The sequence below is a fragment of the Pseudophryne corroboree genome, chromosome 8 (genome assembly GCF_028390025.1).
Source record: "Pseudophryne corroboree isolate aPseCor3 chromosome 8, aPseCor3.hap2, whole genome shotgun sequence".
NCBI lineage: Eukaryota > Metazoa > Chordata > Amphibia > Anura > Myobatrachidae > Pseudophryne > Pseudophryne corroboree.
In genome coordinates, this window is record NC_086451.1 from 415,041,754 (window position 1) to 415,062,036 (window position 20,283).

General features: G+C 43.8%; 1 pseudogene; it reads left to right on the forward strand.

Annotated features, from left to right (window-relative positions):
• Window positions 1-6,284: 6,284 nt before the first annotated feature.
• On the forward strand, window positions 6,285-6,405 carry LOC134951250 (5S ribosomal RNA; annotated as a pseudogene).
• Window positions 6,406-20,283: the final 13,878 nt, after the last annotated feature.

Consider the following 20,283-nt stretch of genomic DNA (forward strand, 5'->3'; position numbering starts at 1 on the left):
TTTGCTACCCTTCCTGTCACTAAAATAGAGCACTGACTTACTTATCGGTCATGACCTATGATTCAACTACCTGCTAGGATTCAATTCCCAGTTGGGATGTACAGCAGTTTTCAAATGATGGTCATATATATATACATTGAATGAGCATTTTTTTGACCACAGGCTGTCCTATAGTTGGTGTGTCTGTTCACAAATTCACAGATTTACCCATCTCGGCCTATATTAGGTATTTGTACCTTGTAAGCTACAAACAATTTCTTTATATTTTCGCAATGTCACCATTTAAACAAATATCGGCGCTCATTGAACTCCTCAGTAATTAATTTTTTAACGAGAATTATTAAAGTATTGTATTTTAGTTAGTTATTGTGACAGTCAGTCATACAATATTATCTGTATATGAGTGCTTCCCAAAAAGAGTCTTCTTTCTTCTCCTTTTTTTCCATGTTTACACTGTATAATTGACTCGCGGGAGCACCGCTGATGGGCAGTTTTTTGATACATAAAAATAAGGAGTGTGTTACCTCATGTATCTGCTTCCCAAAATGAGGATTTGAACCTTGAATTTAATTATCAGCTAATTACAGATAGTTTATCATTACACATATACACCTACTACACCAGTGCGGTTTCCAATTTTCTGTTTTCCAAATACCTACATTTGTGACTGGTCTCCAGTCTTCTCGGAAATACCTGCACGGTAATATAAAGGTACCGGATATTCCTTCTTTAGGAATCTCTGTTCCTTAATTTCACTTTTTTCCGGAGTTCTCTCATATAATCTGAGTTTTAATCTTAAACAAGAGCTGAGTTCAAGACGTAAAAATAAGGATAATTTAGATGACATTTTCCCGAGTGAAATAACTGATAATGAACCCCATATCAGTTGGGAATCTGACTTTCATAAACTAAACGTATTGCTACGAAAACAAATTCGGACCACTTGGGACCTCACAACTCTAGAAAACTACATTAAAAACAAAATATCTCCTAGAGGCCCCCGTCCAAGAATTTTTCCGGCCTTCGATTTAGCGAGCGAGAACTTAAAGAAGGAATGGGAAAATACTCTCCTCAAATGTTCTAGCGATCTAATGAACATTTTAACTAAACACAACAATCTGATATTGGAGGAATGCGAGCGTGATCTGGAAGATCTAGGTAAAAAATTAGAAACTTGGGAAAAGGACTTACAATTCCAGAAGTGTTTTGAACATAATAAACAAGAATTACAGGCATATGAACAGTCTATTATTGACCGGAAACGAACCAAGTACGCCAGAGATAAAAAGGATTTTGCTTCTGGAAAAGTCTTCAAATGGCAAAGGTCAACCTGGAAAAGAAATACAACCAAATATACAGGTGACTATTCATCCTCAGAGGCAGAAACGTCAGGAACAGAAGACATTGCTGACTACATACCCGAAAAACACCAGAGTTCCAGAGGACAAGCAAGCATCAATCAATACAATCCTTCCCCATCTACTTCATCGTCTTTTTTAGGGGACCCCCGATCCGGGAGGACACGGGGGAACACAAAGAGGAGGAAGACGAGGAGGGGGCGGAAGAGGAAGAAGAGGACAACAACAATGGGATTTCTCACCCCCTCTGACCAGAAACACCCAGAGGAGATGACAACCACCAGTCTGCTGACCATCGGGGAAAATAAACAACATGACAATAAACTCAAAATTATTAATCTTTCCGAGCACTCACTCACAGATGCACAGAAATCCATACTGAGTAAAGGCCTGACATTCTCTCCCACAGGGCATTTTGAAAGGTTCAGATGGGAAAAGGACTTGAAACTATTCGGGAGGAAATTATTACTGACAAAACTTTATAGCAATAAAACAACTCCCATCACAACAAGGGGAGAAACCTCTGAGACAGAGAAATCTGTAACCTCGGAGATGGAGGAGTCCGCAACCTCAGATCTTCAAGCAATGGAGGAAGAGGCACTAGCTGCACTACATGAATTAGAACAAGACCAATATGTGCCAAATCATATGGACCACAGACCTCCTATCAGACCTGCTATCAAGAAGAAATCTACATATTTCCCACCTGAACACATATGCCCAGAAGTTCAGGTATTTCAGAAATTGGTGGCAAAGGAATTTGATTTAATCCACACCAATAAGAAATATTCCCGTCAATCGAACATGACGTATCAAGAAAGACAGGCCATGAGGGAGATACAAACATGGCAGGATGTCGTAATAAAGCCCTCTGATAAAGGGGGTAACATTGTGATTTGGCCTAAAAAGGATTACACTAGAGAAGCACTACGACAACTGGAATCCACTGATTGTTACAAAAGGATACTTTTGAACCCCTTGGGCAACTACATATTGGTCTATTCTAAGATCATTACTCAGGCTCAAGAACAAGGGACGATTACAAGACAGGAATATGAATACTTACAAGTACAGAATCCAAAAATTCCTACTTATTACATGTTGCCAAAAGTACACAAAAATATTCTTAACCCACCTGGAAGACCGATAGTATCGGGCATAGGAGGACTAACGGAAAAAGCTAGCATCTTTTTGGACTTGCACCTCAGACATCTCGTGCTGGGTCTCCCCTCATACATACAAGACACAGCAGATATACTTAGGAAACTGCATGATGTAAAACTGGAGGACAATCAATACCTAGTATCATTAGATGTAGAAGCACTTTATACCTCCATTGGCCACACGGAAGGTATAGCAGCAGTCGAATACTTTTTACACGCCGAAGGCTGGGAGGAATTTCATACCTTTTTGATCAAACTGCTGCATTTTGTACTGTACTACAATTTCTTCGTATTTAATGACAGATTTTACCTCCAAACGCGAGGCACAGCCATGGGGGCGGCCTGTGCACCTACCTATGCCAACATCTTTTTAGGATGGTGGGAGAGAGAATTCGTCTTCAAAGACACCAATGATGATTTTACATCTAATATCATTATGTGGACCAGATATATAGATGATATCTTCATGATATGGGAAGGGGACCTACAATTATTACATCAGTTCATAGAGCGTCTCAACAACAACAATCTCAATCTCCGTCTAACTCACAATATCAGTCAGACGGAATTACCATTTTTGGATCTAATGATCTATAAGGACCCAGAGGGAATGATAGCTACAAGCCTGTATCGTAAAACAACAGCGACAAATACCCTGCTGCATCAGACGAGTTCACATTTCCATCCCACCATAGAAAATATACCGAAAGGAGAATTTCTGCGTCTTCGCAGGAATTGCTCAGATGATCATAATTTCAAAAAACAAAGTACAGAACTGGCCCAACGACTACGCGAAAGAGGATACAGTAATACCTCAATAAAAAAAGCATCACGGAATGCACAAATTACCCCGAGGGATAACATCATCTTTAAGAAGAAAGAGACAGCACACAATACAAATATTATAAGATTTGTGGGCAACTACTGCCAAGAATGGAAGGAGGTAAGTGGAGCAATACAAAAACATTGGCATGTATTACATGCTGACTCAGACTTATCGGAAAAACTTGGCTCACGTGTCTCCATGAGCTGGCGGAGGTCTAGGAACCTGAAAGACCAATTGGTACAAAGCCATTTTCAAAGAACACTCACTAAGAAAAGCATTACAACAGGAACATACCCCTGTGGTAAATGCAAAGCCTGCAGACACATTGAAACGGTGAAGGAAGTAAAGGACAAATATGGGACAGAATTTAAAATCAATGATTATATGAATTGTCTAACTGAAGGTGTCATTTACTGCATTAAATGCAGCTGTGACAAAAAATATGTGGGTATTACCACTCGCCCACTGAAACAACGCGTCCTAGAACACATTGGGACTATACGCAATGCTACTTCTGACAAAACAAAGATGAAACCACTCACTACAGTAGCTCGCCACTTTTACCAACACCATGATAATAGATGGGAAGAACTTAGGGTCTTCGGACTTGAAAAAATCAAACTTGGAATCCGTGGGGGCAGTTTGATAGACACTCTACTGAGGAAAGAATGTGAGTGGATTTTTAAACTAGGTACTATCCACCCTTTTGGCATGAATGAAAACATCAATTATGGGGTCTTTTTAAATTGAAACATTAATCCCACTGTCCAGACACTTTTCATAAAATTGTTTTCCTTTATCTCCCTTCCCCCCCCCCACCCCTCCCACTCCACTCTCTTTTTCCTCCACCCCTTATATATATATATATGTAATTACATCAGTCTTCTTTTAATTAATTTAATTATTTAATTATTTTAAAATTAATAACTCTCGTCACACTTAATTGGTATCACTACACTAATCTGTGGTCCTTGTAGTGCACTAAATGATCATTAACGACTATAGATCTCTAATATCATTATATACTTTTAACCTTCCCCCTTTTTTCCGTCACATATAATTTCAACCCCCCCTTTTTTCCGTCACATATAATTTAGCACCATGGGCTCACATTGGTATTGCTTCACTCAATTCCATGTACATGCACATGCATAAAGAATAATGGATGTGCATGTACATGGTCCCCATGTTAGAATAATTTTAACATTTTATCACAATGCCCTCTTAACATCCTAGCACAATTTATTTAAACCAACTCTATCTATATTTTATTTCTTTTTATTTATATTTATATTTATATAACATTAGTTATTATACTATTATTAATTTATGTTTTGCACATCATCATATAATACACCTTAGTTTATTAATAACAGTCACTACCACATACTCACCAGTAATAAATGAGTTTTGTAAACATCTATATATGTATATGTATTATATATATACACATATAATAAATCAATTAATTTTTCCCTATAAATTTTCTTCCCCGATAAAAATAAGAAATAAAAATAAAAATAAAAACAAAAATATCATTTCTTCACAATTAATAAATTATACAGTAACGGTTAGAAATACACCTAGTTTTGTACACAGAATCTGCACCTTTTATCCAAATAATTATTTATTTATTTAATTGTTTATCTACATTCATACAATTGTATATTTACACCTACATCCTTACATCCTAATTTATTTGGTTTTAATTTATACTATTCCCTTATTTCCAATGTCAGCATTACTCTGAATTAGTCTTATCAGCTCTTTTTACAGTAATTCTTATGATCGTCCGTCAATAAACACTGATTGGTCCTCTTTACTGTCAATCATGACATATTATCCAATGGGAACTAACTGACCGATAATCAATATGATAGGTCAGAACACGTATCAATCCCCTGTTGAGAACCAATCAGGAAACAGGACTACTGCTATAAGAACAATCAAGGGTCAGAATCCACTGACGCCCTGTGACCAAGCTATCTTGCGAAACGTACGTCAGGAAGAAGGAAGAGAAGCAACAACCTCACGGTCACGTGGTGCGCACACGTGACCGCAACTAGCCGATCACGGTAAAGTTCGTCGCTACGGGAACCAGCCTAACAGGAAGAATAGTGCGGCCGGAGCACAGCAGCGGGCAATACGCGGGCAGACGCGGCCAGCACCTTCCATCAGGATCTCCCCTGACATTTCTCCTATACAAGTAGGACAAAACGCAATGAATGTACACCTGGATTAGGTAATATCTTGATACATGCACTTTTTCCTCTCTGTGCACGATAAATTCATATCCACGTGGCACAGAGATCACTTCATCATATGCATGGGTGACAGATAAAACATCATCAGTAAGTAAACAAGTGCTTATTTTTGCTACCAAAACAACGGATGCAGATACATCTACTATCTTTGGGAGCCTATCAAACACATAAATGTTTTTTCTCCTTGTGTAATGCAGAAATCCATGCTTTTTTGAAAACACCTAATTGATGATATATATGGCATATTTTCTGTCTTATTATTTCCCCACTGCCTAAAAATAATTCATGATGGGGCATTAGAGCTGGAGATGTCACTGTTTATGATATATCTTACTGCATAATCCACAGTGTATGTTTCATACATCTATTTGATATTTTGGAGACCAAATTTGGAGGTCTCCCTCTCTGCATAGTTTTAAGATTAATATAATTTAGAATTAGTGTCACTTAATATTCTTAAATATCTGTGCAGAATAGATGTTTCTTCTACTTGTACTGCGACTACTTTAACCGTGAATATTTAGATGGGTATCTGAATTTTGTGTTATATCTTTGAGAAAAAAACTCCTGATTTTTTTCATCAGCTGCCTAGACACCTGTGGTCTACATAATATCGCAAATTGGCTCCTATCTGTGCCCAATTAGGACACAGTGTGACAAGGGTAAGCATAAGGTCTGCGGTCATACCCCACTGGAGATGCCCAATCTCATCTGATCTTGGAAGCCAAGCAGTGGAGGGCCGGTTTAAGTACTTGGATGGGAGACCACCAAGGAACACCCTGGTACTGCAAATATTTGCTACCCTTCCTGTCACTAAAATAGAGCACTGACTTACTTATCGGTCATGACCTATGATTCAACTACCTGCTAGGATTCAATTCCCAGTTGGGATGTACAGCAGTTTTCAAATGATGGTCATATATATATACATTGAATGAGCATTTTTTTGACCACAGGCTGTCCTATAGTTGGTGTGTCTGTTCACAAATTCACAGATTTACCCATCTCGGCCTATATTAGGTATTTGTACCTTGCAAGCTACAAACAATTTCTTTATATTTTCGCAATGTCACCATTTAAACAAATATCGGCGCTCATTGAACTCCTCAGTAATTAATTTTTTAACGAGAATTATTAAAGTATTGTATTTTAGTTAGTTATTGTGACAGTCAGTCATACAATATTATCTGTATATGAGTGCTTCCCAAAAAGAGTCTTCTTTCTTCTCCTTTTTTTCCATGTTTACAATTTTCTTAGCAGTAAACATAGCGGTATTTGTGGCCGCAGGAAATGCTTCGACCCAATTTGAGAATACATCTATACAAACAAGTACATATTTCAAATTTCGACAAGGGGGTAATTGTATAAAGTCAATCTGTATTACCTGGAAAGGGCCGCCTGTAGGTGGGATATGAGATGGTTCTGTTGGTATTGCCTTTCCGATATTCTTTCTCAAACAGGTAAGGCATGACATTGCTCTTTTACCTGCATGAGATGAAAATCCTGGGGCGCACCAATATGCTCTTACCAACTTACACATTCCCTCCTTGCCCAGATGAGTCAGCCCGTGTGCTGCCTCAGCTAAACATGGAAGATATGCTCTGGGGGCCACTGGTTTACCCTGTCCATCTGTCCAGAGTCCTGAGGACTCCTGGCCATATCCTTTTGCCTTCCAGACTGCCTTTTCTTGTGTGGAACACAAATTTTGCATCTCACACAACTTCTGTGTGTTGATGGTATTGAATACCATCAATTGTGTGGTGTCTGTCTGGGGGTACCGGCTGCTAACTTAGCAGCTTCATCTGCTCGGCTGTTACCAAGTGATACTGGGTCCTGGCTATATGTGTGTGCTTTACACTTGATAACAGCCACTCTGTCGGGTTCCTGTATCGCTGTTAGAAGCCTTTTGATGTGGGCTGCATGCGCTATCGGTGTACCAGCTGCCGTCATGAAATTTCTGAGGCGCCATAGGGCTCCGAAATCATGAACTACCCCGAAGGCGTATCTAGAATCGGTGTAGATATTGGCTGACTTGTCCTTAGCCAATTCACATGTTCTGGTTAGGGCGACCAGTTCAGCAACCTGGGCTGAGTGAGGTGGGCCTAGCGGTTCTGCTTCTATGGTGCCTTGGTCATCTACGACTGCGTATCCAGTACACAAGTCTCCCGAGTCTGACTGTCTGTGACAACTACCGTCAGTGTAGAAAGTAAAGTCTACATCTTCTAGTGGGTTGTCACTGATGTCAGGCCTTGCCGTGAAATTTTGGGTCAAATATTCCATACAATCATGTGTGTCATCCTTTGTATTAAATCCTCCTTCCCCACCACTCTCATCCTCCACCCTTTGTGCCTGTCCAGGCACACCTGGGAGATATGTTGCAGGATTTAATGCACTGCATCTCCTTATGGTGATGTTTACGGGGGCCATTAGTGCCAATTCCCATCTTGTAAACCGCGCTGATGAGACGTGTCTGGTTTGGGCAGAATTTAGCAAGGCTGACACTGCATGTGGTGTATGAATTGTGAGGTTGTGACCTAGCACTACATCTTCGCTTTTCGTTACTAGCAATGCTATCGCAGCAACGCTTCGCAAGCATGTGGGGAGGGATCGCGCTACCGTATCTAGCTGAGCGCTGTAGTATGCTACCGGCCTGCTGGCATCACCGTGCTTTTGGGTTAGGACGCCTGCCGCGCAACCAGCACTTTCTGTTCCGTACAGCTCAAAGGGTTTCCCATAGTCTGGCATACCTAATGCTGGCGCCTGCGTTAGGCACTGTTTAAGTCTCTCAAATGCCATCTCGGATTCGTCTGTATGCGAAATCCGATCAGGTTTGTTTGAGGAGACCATCTCCTGCAAAGGTAAAGCTAGAATGGAAAACCCTGGGATCCAGTTACGGCAATACCCACACATTCCTAAAAACGTTCTGATCTGTTGCTGGGTTTGTGGCAGAGTCATGTCTCTAATTGCTTGAATTCTATCAGCGGTCAGGTGTCTCAGTCCTTGTGTTAGACAGTGTCCCAAATATTTTACTTTAGTTTGGCATAATTGCAACTTGTCTTTGGAAACCTTGTGTCCTGTGTCTGAAAGATGAAACAGGAGCTGTTTCGTATCCTTCAGGGACGCTTCCAATGAATCTGAACACAGCAGTAAATCATCCACGTACTGTATCAATATTGATCCACTCTCTGGTTGGAAAGACTGTAAACAATCATGCAAAGCCTGGGAAAATATACTTGGACTATCTATGAAACCTTGTGGTAATCGAGTCCATGTGTATTGGACTCCTCTGTATGTAAATGCAAACAAATATTGGCTGTCAGGATGCAGGGGTATCGAAAAGAAAGCGGAGCAGAGGTCAATAACAGTGAAAAATTTCGCAGTGGGAGGGATCTGCATGAGGATGACAGCTGGATTTGGCACTACGGGGAACTGACTCTCAACTATTTTGTTAATCCCCCTTAGATCCTGCACTAGCCTGTAACCCCTCCCCCCACTCTTTTTCACAGGGAAGATGGGACTATTGGCAGTGCTGGATGTTCTTACCAAAATGCCCTGTTGTAGCAAGCGCTCTATTACTGGGTAAACTCCTAACTCCACCTCTGGCTTCAGAGGGTATTGTGGGATTTTTGGAGCTATCCTACCATCTTTTACTTGCACAACTACTGGAGCTACGTTTGCCATTAATCCAGTGTCTTGTCCATCTTTAGTCCACAGTGACTCTGGTATTTGGGATGTCATTTCTTCTACCTGGAATGGATTCCTATTTAACATAACAGTGTGGGACATTAATTTTGATGGGGAGTCTAACATGTCTCGTACTTCCTGAGCGTGATTCTCAGGTATGTCTAAGAATACACCCTCAGTAGTACAATAAATGACGCACCCCATTTTACACAATAAATCTCTTCCCAGGAGATTAGTCGGTGCCGATGCCGCCAGCAAAAAGGAATGCTTGGTGAGCAAAGGCCCTACTGTAACCTCGGCTGGTTTGCTAACAGAGTAGTGCTGGACTACTCCCGTTACTCCCATGGCTGGAATTGTCTTACCAGTGGTTCTCATGCCCACTGTCGAATTTATCACTGATTTGGCCGCCCCCGTATCTACAAGAAAGTTTAATGATTTACCAGCTACATTAATTGCAATTTCGGGTTCACTTCCAAGACTTGCAATCATTTTTACTGGCTGCAGATTACAGGTGTGGTCACACCGCTATTGGGTATAGTGACCTCCCTGAATCCCGCTGGCAGTAACTACTTGAGAAGGAGTTAACTGGGAACTACCAGAGGCTTGCCAGTCTCTGTTCGGGGGGTATCTTTTTGTTTCCCCTGCATGTGGCTCATAACTCCGTTTCTGCGGACCCTGATCCCAATGTCGTGTGTCGTGTCGTTGTCTAGGGGGTTGATAAGACTTTTGTGTATTTCTCGATTTACAGTCTCGTGCAAAGTGTCCCTCTCTATGACAGGAATAACAGGTTACCACATTTGACTTACCCACAGGGTTTGGTGATCTATACAAAGGCTGCCTTGTGGTCAGGGCCTGTATACTTACGGCCATTAACTTATCACCTTGTAATTCCCTGTGTCTGGTGATATTCCGATCGTGATCAACAGCAGCCTCTCTCAAAGTAGCCACCGACAGACCTCGCCAACATGGTTGCGTGGTCTGTACCCTTGTCTTTAATGCTTCTTTTAAACCATCCATTAGCACAGATACTGCTACTTCTCTATGATTTATGTTGGTTTTAATGTCCTCTATGCCTGTGTATTTAGCCATATCTAGTAATGCCCTGTGAAAATATTCTGCAGCTGTTTCTGACTCTTTTTGTTTAATGGAGAAAATTTTGTTCCACTTAACTACAGCTGGAAAATACTCTTTTAACTGTAAATTTATTCTTTTTACATTGTCTTGATTGTACACATCTGAAAGGGGTACATCATGGTCTAATCCACAGTCAGCTAAAAATTGAGCTGAGTCGACATTGGAGGGTAAACACGCCCTCAGCAATATCTGCCAGTCTTTGTTATTGGGCTCTACAGTGTTCCCTAGGTCTCTGATGTATTTCTGGCTAGCAACTAGATCTTTCCTAGGATCAGGGAATTCAGACACTATGGTTCTTAATTCCATTCGGGAAAACGGGCTGTACATGGCAATGTTTCTGATAGGAGTGACTCCTGTGGTGTCCGTTTTCCCATTGGGAACTGCGATTACCCTAACGGGAGCAAGTTTAATAACCTCATTCTGATTAGATTCTACAGCCTGCGGTGAAATGGTTTCAGCATAGTGTAAGGTGCCGTACTTACCCGTTGATACGACCTCACCTGTCCCTCCGCTAGGGGCCTTTGTTACTAATCTTAAGGGTTGGGCCGTGCCTACTGTTGTCTCTGATATGGTGGCTGCTAGAGAGAGCGCCGATATTGTTGATGCTTCGTCCTCTTGATCACACTCCTGGGGAAAGTTTAGAACAGGGTACAACTTGCACGGGTTAATACTTGTATTAGTTAACTTATTAACATTATCCTTAACATTTATACAGTTGCTAAGTGCCTGTTTGTTACCCCCTGATGCGTCATTCTCCGCAACCAATTTCTCTCCTGATATATATGGTGGCGGCGGTGCCGTGGCTATCAGTTTCCTGATAGGGTTAGATCCCGCCGCCTGAGCCAATCCTCTCTGTATTTCACCCTCCTGTTGCCATAACTGCAAATAATCATAATGTTTGATCCGTCTCTTTGTTGATTTAATGAGACATATCCTTCTCCTTAGATTTAGTAACACATCTGGGCTAAAGCTGCCTACTCTTGGGAATTTCTCCCCGTCATGTACAGTCATTCTTTCCCATTCATCACATAAATCCTCTGTGTGTGAACCGTATTTTTCACACATTACATACCTTGCCGACCCAATTGGTCGGTTTACTGAATCAACCCGAACCGAGGTTGATCGCCCCCTACCTGAACAACTGGCCCCCATAACTTGCAGGTGTTGCTTTAGCTTCAGCGAACCCTTACAAAAACCAAGATGTTCAAGATAGGCCGACGGTGGCGGTTTACCGAGTACCCCACTCACTCGCCCACGCCGACCAATACGCCCACATACTGCCTTAGCGCTGGCGTACTCGACACAGGGCCCCTGCGACCTGAACCGCTATTTACTGGAACATGTGAGGGTGATCCGCAGAGCACTTACTCTTTCCAGTAACTATTGGTTGCTGGATAGTCCCTGAGTGACCAACGAACTTCCCTTAAAATAAAAAAAATTACACAAATCACGTTAGAATGTACAAATAGCGTTTATGATCCCTTTTCGTACGCAAATGGTACTGGGTCAAATTACTAACTAATGCACACAATTACGTGCGGTACAATCAGTCTGCACATAAGCAACTAATCTTATGTGCGGAGCGACCAGTGGAATCGAAAATTGCGGCTGCGAATTCCTTCAGCATGAGCTTTAATGGCCTATATGGGTTCTGCACCAACCCCCTGGGTTGTGCTCTTTTCTCTATTTATAGCAGACTTCCTTGTCTGCTGTACCTGGACCTCCTGGTCTGTTCTGGACCTCCTGGTCTGTGCTACAGTATGACCTCCTGGTCTGCTATACTCTAATGCTCAGATTTTATGTTTAACAAGGGATGCCTCCCTAGCCACCATGCACGTCACTTACATGTATGTACCCGGCGAGAACTCGACTTCTTGTGGTTCAACCTCAAAAAATTGTATAAACTTATATATGCAAACACTCACTCACCACATGTACACTTTTGTTTCTATTTCTATTTCTGCGCAGAAATTTCTTTCCTTTAGACCAGATGAGTCGTAAATTTAGAGAAGGATCTATTAAATTAAATTTCAGACACTAAAATTGACTTGCGCTATTTATCGCGTTGCCACCTTTTCGCCTGAAAAAAAAAAATAACACTATCGTGTGATTTGTTACGTGGGCGTACCCAGACGCTCCGTTGCGTAATATACGCTGCGTGCGTCGGCCTTTGGGTTGCGTGCGCGAGTCTCAGTCTTTTGTTAGAGACACGTGTACGCAAGGCAGGTATCCACCGTAACACAATTAACACGTTTATCAATGTAGGTGATCCTCGATCATCTACCGAGCACCACACAAGTCTCTCCTTGTATCTTAGGCAAAGCTGTGTGCGTGCTTTACAAATTACCCCTTAAATGTATTACCTTTACTTTTTAACTACTGATAGCAACAAATCTTTCTTAGCCCGTTAACAATTGTGAAATGGCAAACAGGAGAGTGATATGAAAATACACGAATGAAAAAGAAATGCAGATATATGCGTGCGTGCGTACGCAAGACAGAAATAAACAGTTTTAAAAGACACTAGCGTGTTGTTCTTACCTCCGGTTCCGGATTCCTTCAGCACCCTTTACTAAGCGAAGCAGACGCTTATCCAGACAGCACTACGAGGAATATGACCTCCCGCCCTTTGCTGATGGATAATGTCTGCTGAAATTACCTAGTGCAGATGTGTGAAGGACGGACGAGCCGCCAATTGTTAAAGCAGAATATTTATCTTACTTAAAACCCTTTAAGAGGTCTAAGAACACTGTACGCTATTGACAAATGGAATACCGTAAGGGTACGCACGTTGCGTAGCAATCGCTTAGCCGTAGTCGAGACGCTCAAGCGTCACGTTCGCTCACGGCCAAGAGATCACGGGCAGGCACGCTATTGGCTGCCGACTAACGTAATGGTTCGCTATTAGCGTAGCGGACGCTCGGGACCACGAGGAGATCACCAGCGGCGCAGACGCTCACAATGTTAAACCTTTATAACTATACCATAAACAATGTACTTATACTGCAAATCCTTGTGTAGTGATAAGATGAGAATGCAACACTGTGTAAGTGGGTTTACACTAAAGCTGTTTGAGCGATAGAGACGCTCCTATTACCCACTGCAATATAATGAACACACAATACCGGTCTAAGGGTCTAACGCCTTTTAAGGAAATGAATGAACGTTCAAAAAGAATAATACAATACAAGTCATACACTACCAATATAACATAGACTACCTAACCAGATAACTACACATGAAACACAATAGCAGTACATTAACTATATAAGAGAAACGAGAGAGAAAGAGAAGAGAGAGAGAGAGAGATATGGCTCACAATAACAAGAAAGACAATATGATTGCGGAGAAAACTTACGCTCAAGGGAAACAATCGCATGCGCCTCTGGATATCCAGCTCCCGATTATCAGCAATGAGAACCGTTGAAGAGAATAGAGAGCTGGATCAGGTCGGCTTGTCCTTTTATACCCTACACATAATACAGTACAATGGTCCTATACTCTTATTGTTCATTGGACACAGGAATTCCTCTTCGTATTATAACAAAAGGTCATAGGTTGATTCATACAGGTGGGCTGTGACTATTTCCAACTACTCAGGTGGGTGGGAAACTAGGTTTTCCGCCGCATGGATAATAAAGTGCAAATATAGTAAAAGTCCAGAAACTTCTTATGTCCATAACTATTCGCACGAGCGATTAATCCGCTTCAAACCAACACCGGAATATTGCTAATTAAATACTCTTCCGATGGATACTAAACACCACTGTATAACCCTTGTCTGACCCTTCGTATCAAACAAAGAGGGATCTCTTTGTCCATGAACATGCTACATTAACTAAACTTTCAGATTCTATCAAAGGGACCATAATCTACAAAATACATTATATGGTGAAAATATGTAACGATTGAGTCGCACGCTAGGCGCACATAAACTCTACCGTAAATGCGCATACCGTGCGCCTGCGGGTGCACATAACAGCGGGTATGCGCACGCACGGGAGAGCGCACGCATGCGCAGTCAGGACACATATGAGGTGCAAATATGGCAGTGTGCATCATGATATTTTTCTGACTTTGACAGCTGGTTCAAGTGAAATGCTGAAACCACCTTAGGGAGAAATTGAGGACGAGTCCTCAATTCTGCCCTGTCCGTATGAAAAATTAGGTAAGGGCTTTTATAGGATAAAGCCGCCAATTCTGAGACACGCCTGGCTGAAGCCAGGGCTAACAACATTACCACTTTCCAAGTGAGATATTTTAAGTCCACAGTGGAGAGTGGTTCAAACCAATGTGATTTTAGGAAACCCAAAACTACATTGAGATCCCAAGGTGCCACTGGAGGCACAAAAGGAGGCTGTATATGCAGTACCCCCTTGACAAACGTCTGAACTTCAGGAACTGAAGCCAGTTCTTTCTGGAAGAAAATCGACAGGGCCGAAATTTGAACCTTAATGGACCCTAATTTTAGGCCCATAGACAGTCCTGTTTGCAGGAAATGTAGGAAACGACCCAGTTGAAATTCCTCTGTAGGGGCCTTCCTGGCCTCGCACCACGCAACATATTTACGCCAAATCCGGTGATAATGTTGCACGGTTACATCCTTCCTGGCTTTGATCAGGGTAGGGATGACTTCATCCGGAATGCCTTTTTCCTTCAGGATCCGGCGTTCAACCGCCATGCCGTCAAACGCAGCCGCGGTAAGTCTTGGAATAGACAGGGTCCTTGCTGGAGCAGGTCCCTTCTTAGAGGTAGAGGCCACGGGTCCTCCGTGAGCATCTCTTGAAATTCCGGGTACCAAGTCCTTCTTGGTCAATCCGGAGCCACAAGTATAATTCTTACTCCCCTCCGTCTTATAATTCTCAGTACTTTTGGTATGAGAGGAAGAGGAGGGAACACATACACTGACTGGTACACCCACGGTGTTACCAGAGCGTCCACAGCTATTGCCTGAGGGTCCCTTGACCTGGCGCAATACCTGTCAATTTTTTGTTTAGGCGGTACGCCATCATGTCCACCTTTGGTTTTTCCCAATGGTTTACAATCATGTGGAAGACTTCTGGGTGAAGTCCCCACTCTCCCGGGTGGAGGTCGTGCCTGCTGAGGAAGTCTGCTTCCCAGTTGTCCACTCCCGGAATGAACACTGCTGACAGTGCTATCACATGATTTTCCGCCCAGCGAAAAATCCTTGCAGCTTCTGCCATTGCCCTCCTGCTTCTTGTGCCGCCCTGTCTGTTTACGTGGGCGACTGCCGTGATGTTGTCCGACTGGATCAGCACCGGCTGACCTTGAAGCAGAGGTCTTGCTTGGCTTAGGGCATTGTAAATGGCCCTTATCTCCAAATATTTATGTGAAGTGATGTCTCCAGGCTTGACCACAAGTCCTGGAAATTTCTTCCCTGTGTGACTGCTCCCCAGCCTCGCAGGCTGGCATCCGTGGTCACCAGGACCCAGTCCTGAATGCCGAATCTGCAGCCCTCTAGAAGATGAGCACTCTGCAACCACCACAGGAGAGACACCCTTGTCTTTGGTGACAGGGTTATCCGCTGATGCATCTGAAGATGCGATCCGGACCATTTGTCCAGCAGGTCCCACTGGAAAGTTCTTGTGTGGAATCTGCCGAATGGAATTGCTTCGTAGGAAGCCACCATTTTTCCCAGGACCCTTGTGCACTGATGCACTGACACTTGGCCTGGTTTTAGGAGGTTTCTGACTAGTTCGGATAACTCCCTGGCTTTCTCCTCCGGGAGAAAACACCTTTTTCTGGACTGTGTCCAGTATCATCCCTAGGAATAGAAGGCGTGTCGACGGGATCAGCTGCGATTTTGGAATATTGAGAATCCAACCGTGCTGCCGCAGCACTATCTGAGATAGTGCTACCCCGACTTCCAACTGTTCCCTGGATCTTGCCCTTATCAGGAGATCGTCCAAGTAAGGGATAACTAAAACTCCCTTCTTTCGAAGGAGTATCATCATTTCGGCCATTACCTTGGTAAAGACCCGGGGTGCCGTGGACAATCCAAACGGCAGCGTCTGAAACTGATAGTGACAGTTCTGTACCACAAACCTGAGGTACCCTTGGAGAAGGGTAAATTGGGACATGTAGGTAAGCATTTTTGATGTCCAGAGAGACCATATAGTCCCCTTCTTCCAGGTTTGCAATCACTGCTCTGAGTGACTCCATCTTGAATTTGAACCTTTGTATGTAAGTGTTCAAGGATTTTAGATTTAAAATTGGTCTCACCGAGCCGTCCGGCTTCGGTACCACAAATAGTGTGGAATAGTACCCCTTTCCCTGTTGCAGGAGGGGTACCTTGATTATCACCTGCTGGGAATACAGCCTGTGAATGGCTTGCAATACTGTCTCCCTGTCTGAGGGAGACGTCGGTAAAGCAGACTTTATGAGACGGCGAGGGGGAGACGTCTCGAATTTCTTGAGACGGGCCCCCACCTGCTGCAGCCTTTTTCCTCTCCCTCTGCCACGGGGCAGCAATGAGGCTCCTTTTGCCCGCTTGCCCTTATGGGGCCGAAAGGACTGCGCCTGATAATACGGCGTCTTCTTAGGTTGAGAAGCTACCTGGGGTAAAAATGTGGATTTTCCAGCCGTTGCCGTGGCCACCAGGTCTGTTAGACCTACCCCAAATAACTCCTCCCTTTTATAAGGCGATACTTCCATATGCCTTTTGGAATCAGCATCACCTGACCACTGTCCTGTCCATAACCCTCTTCTGGCAGAAATGGACAGCGCACTTACTCTTGATGCCAGTCGGCAAATATCCCTCTGTGCATCACGCATATATAGAAATGCATCTTTTAAATGCTCTATAGTTAGTAATATACTGTCCCTATCTAGGGTATCAATATTGTCAGTCAGGGAATCCGACCAAGCCACCCCAGCACTGCACATCCAGGCTGAGGCGATTGCTGGTCGCAGTATCACACCCGTGTGAGTGTATATACATTTTAGGATATTTTACTGCTTTCTGTCAGCAGGTTCCTTAAGGGCGGCCGTATCCGGGGATGGTAGTGCCACCTGTTTAGACAAGCGTGTGAGCGCTTTATCCACCCTAGGGGGTGTTTCCCAACGTGCCCTATCCTCTGGCGGGAAAGGGTATGATGCCAATATCTTTTTAGGAATTATCAGTTTTTTATCGGGGGAAACCCACGCCTCATCACACACTTCATTTAATTCCTCGGATACAGGAAAAACTACAGGCAGTTTTTTCTCACCAAACATAATACCCTTTTTAGTGGTACTTGTATTATCAGAGATATGCAATACATTTTTAATTGCTTCAATCATGTAACGTGTGGCCCTAGTGGAAGTCACGTTTGTCTCATCATCGTCGACACTGGAGTCAGTATCCGTGTCTGTGTCTGCCATTTGAGGTAACGGGCGTTTTAAAGCCCCTGATGGCGTTTGAGACCCTTGGACAGGCACAAGCTGAGTAGCCGGCTGTCTCATGTCGTCAACTGTCTGTCGTAACGAGCTGACACTGTCACGCAATTCCTTCCATAAGCTCATCCACTCAGGTGTCGACTCCCCAGGGGGTGACAACTGTATAATAGGCAATTGCTCCGCCTCCACCTCATTTTCCTCCTCAAACATGTCGACACAATCGTACCGACACACCGCACACACACATGGAATGCTCTGATAGAGGACAGGACCCCACTAGCCCTTTGGGGAGACAGAGGGAGAGTATGCCAGCACACACCAGAGCGCTATATATAAACAGGAATACCACTATAAAATGTGCTTTTCCTTTATAGCTGCTGTTAGTATCAAAACTGCGCCAAATTAGTGCCCCCCCTCTCTTTTTTTACCCTTTTCTGTAGTGCAGGACTGCAGGGGAGAGTCAGGGAGACGTCCTTCCAGCGGAGCTGTGATGGAAAATGGCGCCTGTGTGCTGAGGAGATAGGCTCCGCCCCCTTCTCGGCGGCCTTTTCTCCCGCTTTTTTGTAAGTTCTGGCAGGGGTTAAAATACATCCATATAGCCCTGGGGGTTATATGTGGTGTATTTATGCCAGCCAAGGTGTTTTACATTGCTGCTCAGGGCGCCCCCCCCTAGCGCCCTGCACCCTCAGTGACCGGAGTGTGAAGTGTGCCTGAGTAACAATGGCGCACAGCTGCAGTGCTGTGCGCTACCTTGTTGAAGACTGATGTCTTCTGCCGCCGATTTTTCCGGACCTCTTCTTGCTTCTGGCTCTGTAAGGGGGCCGGCGGCGCGGCTCTGGGACCGAGCTCCGAGGCTGGGCCTGTGTTCGGTCCCTCTGGAGCTAATGGTGTCCAGTAGCCTAAGAAGCCCAATCCACTCTGCACTTCAGGTGAGTTCGCTTCTTCTCCCCTTAGTCCCTCGATGCAGTGAGCCTGTTGCCAGCAGGTCTCACTGAAAATAAAAAAACCTAAAACTAAAACTTTCACTAAGAAGCTCAGGAGAGCCCCTAGTGTGCACCCTTCTCGGCCGGGCACAAAAATCTAACTAACTGAGGCTTGGAGGAGGGTCATAGGGGGAGGAGCCAGTGCACACCAGGTAGTCCTAAAGCTTTTACTTTTGTGCCCAGTCTCCTGCGGAGCCGCTAATCCCCATGGTCCTTACAGAGTTCCCAGCATCCACTAGGACGTCAGAGAAAAAGGGTCAGGAAGAGGACGAGGGACCAGGGGCTGTAGCTTACTTTGTGGCATACTTGACCTGAAAATTTAAAGCGGCACTAACATTGTTTACACTTAATATTAGTGCCGCTTTAGATGAGATACGTATGGGAGAAGTTTTGATTTGACGCCCTAATTCAGTAAGGTTTGTATAAGCAATCTTACTGCAGTGTCCCGATGGCTGGGAAACCGCACACGCGGGATGAGAGCGTTGAAGAGGGTAGCCGGCATTGCCGGAAAGGGGGGGGCGGTATCGGAAGTGGCAAGGCCAAAGACTGAGTTGTGAGACGCCGTTTCTTTGGTTTCGCCAGCCATACTGCGATGGCGAACCTGAGTAAGCTCAGGCTTACTCAGCCTGCCGTCGCAGATAACCATCACGACCAATGACCGTCACAGATGAACATGCGATCGCATTGCAAATGCAGGAAAGAGGCGCTACTTACCACCTCCGGAATTTGCATTGCAAAGGATTGCTGCAATTGCAATCCTTACTGAATTAGGCCCACTGTACGTAACACTGTGTGTAGTACATCTGTTTTGCAGATTAAAGCTTAATAAAGTGGAGGAAGAAAAGTGTGTGTGTGTGTGTGTGTGTGTGTGTGTGTGTGTGTGTGTGTGTGTGTGTGTGTGTGTGTGTGTGTGTGTGTGTGTGTGTGTGTGTGTGTGTGTGTGTGTGTGTGTGTGTGTGTGTGTGTGTGTGTGTGTGTGTGTGTGTGTGTGTGTGTGTGTGTGTGTGTGTTCCTCTTGAGTTCCCTATCAGGATGGGCTTAGGAACAGAGGACCGGCGGAATTCCATTGCCGGCGAGAGCAACACAATTGTAAATGGCTAAAGAAACTATTTAGTTGTATCTTCCATAATGTTAGGATCCGAGGAAGGATCAGAGAGATTACCATCATTTATGAACTGTCCCGCACACTTCTTAAGAGTGTTAACTCATTAAGGCAGGGATGGGGAACCTTTGGCCCTCCAGCTGTTGTTAAACTACATATACCAGCATGCCCTGCAACAGTTTTAGCATGGCCAAATAGCAAAACTGTTTCAGGGCATGCTGGTATGTGTAGTTCAACAACAGCTAGAGGGCCAAAGGTTCCCCACCCCTGCATTAGGGCATCTTCGCCTTCTGTTCCATATAATTTTAATATCATTTGGAACCTCATTGCTGCCATACAGAGGATCCTGATGACAAGGAGCTCCGCCAGGC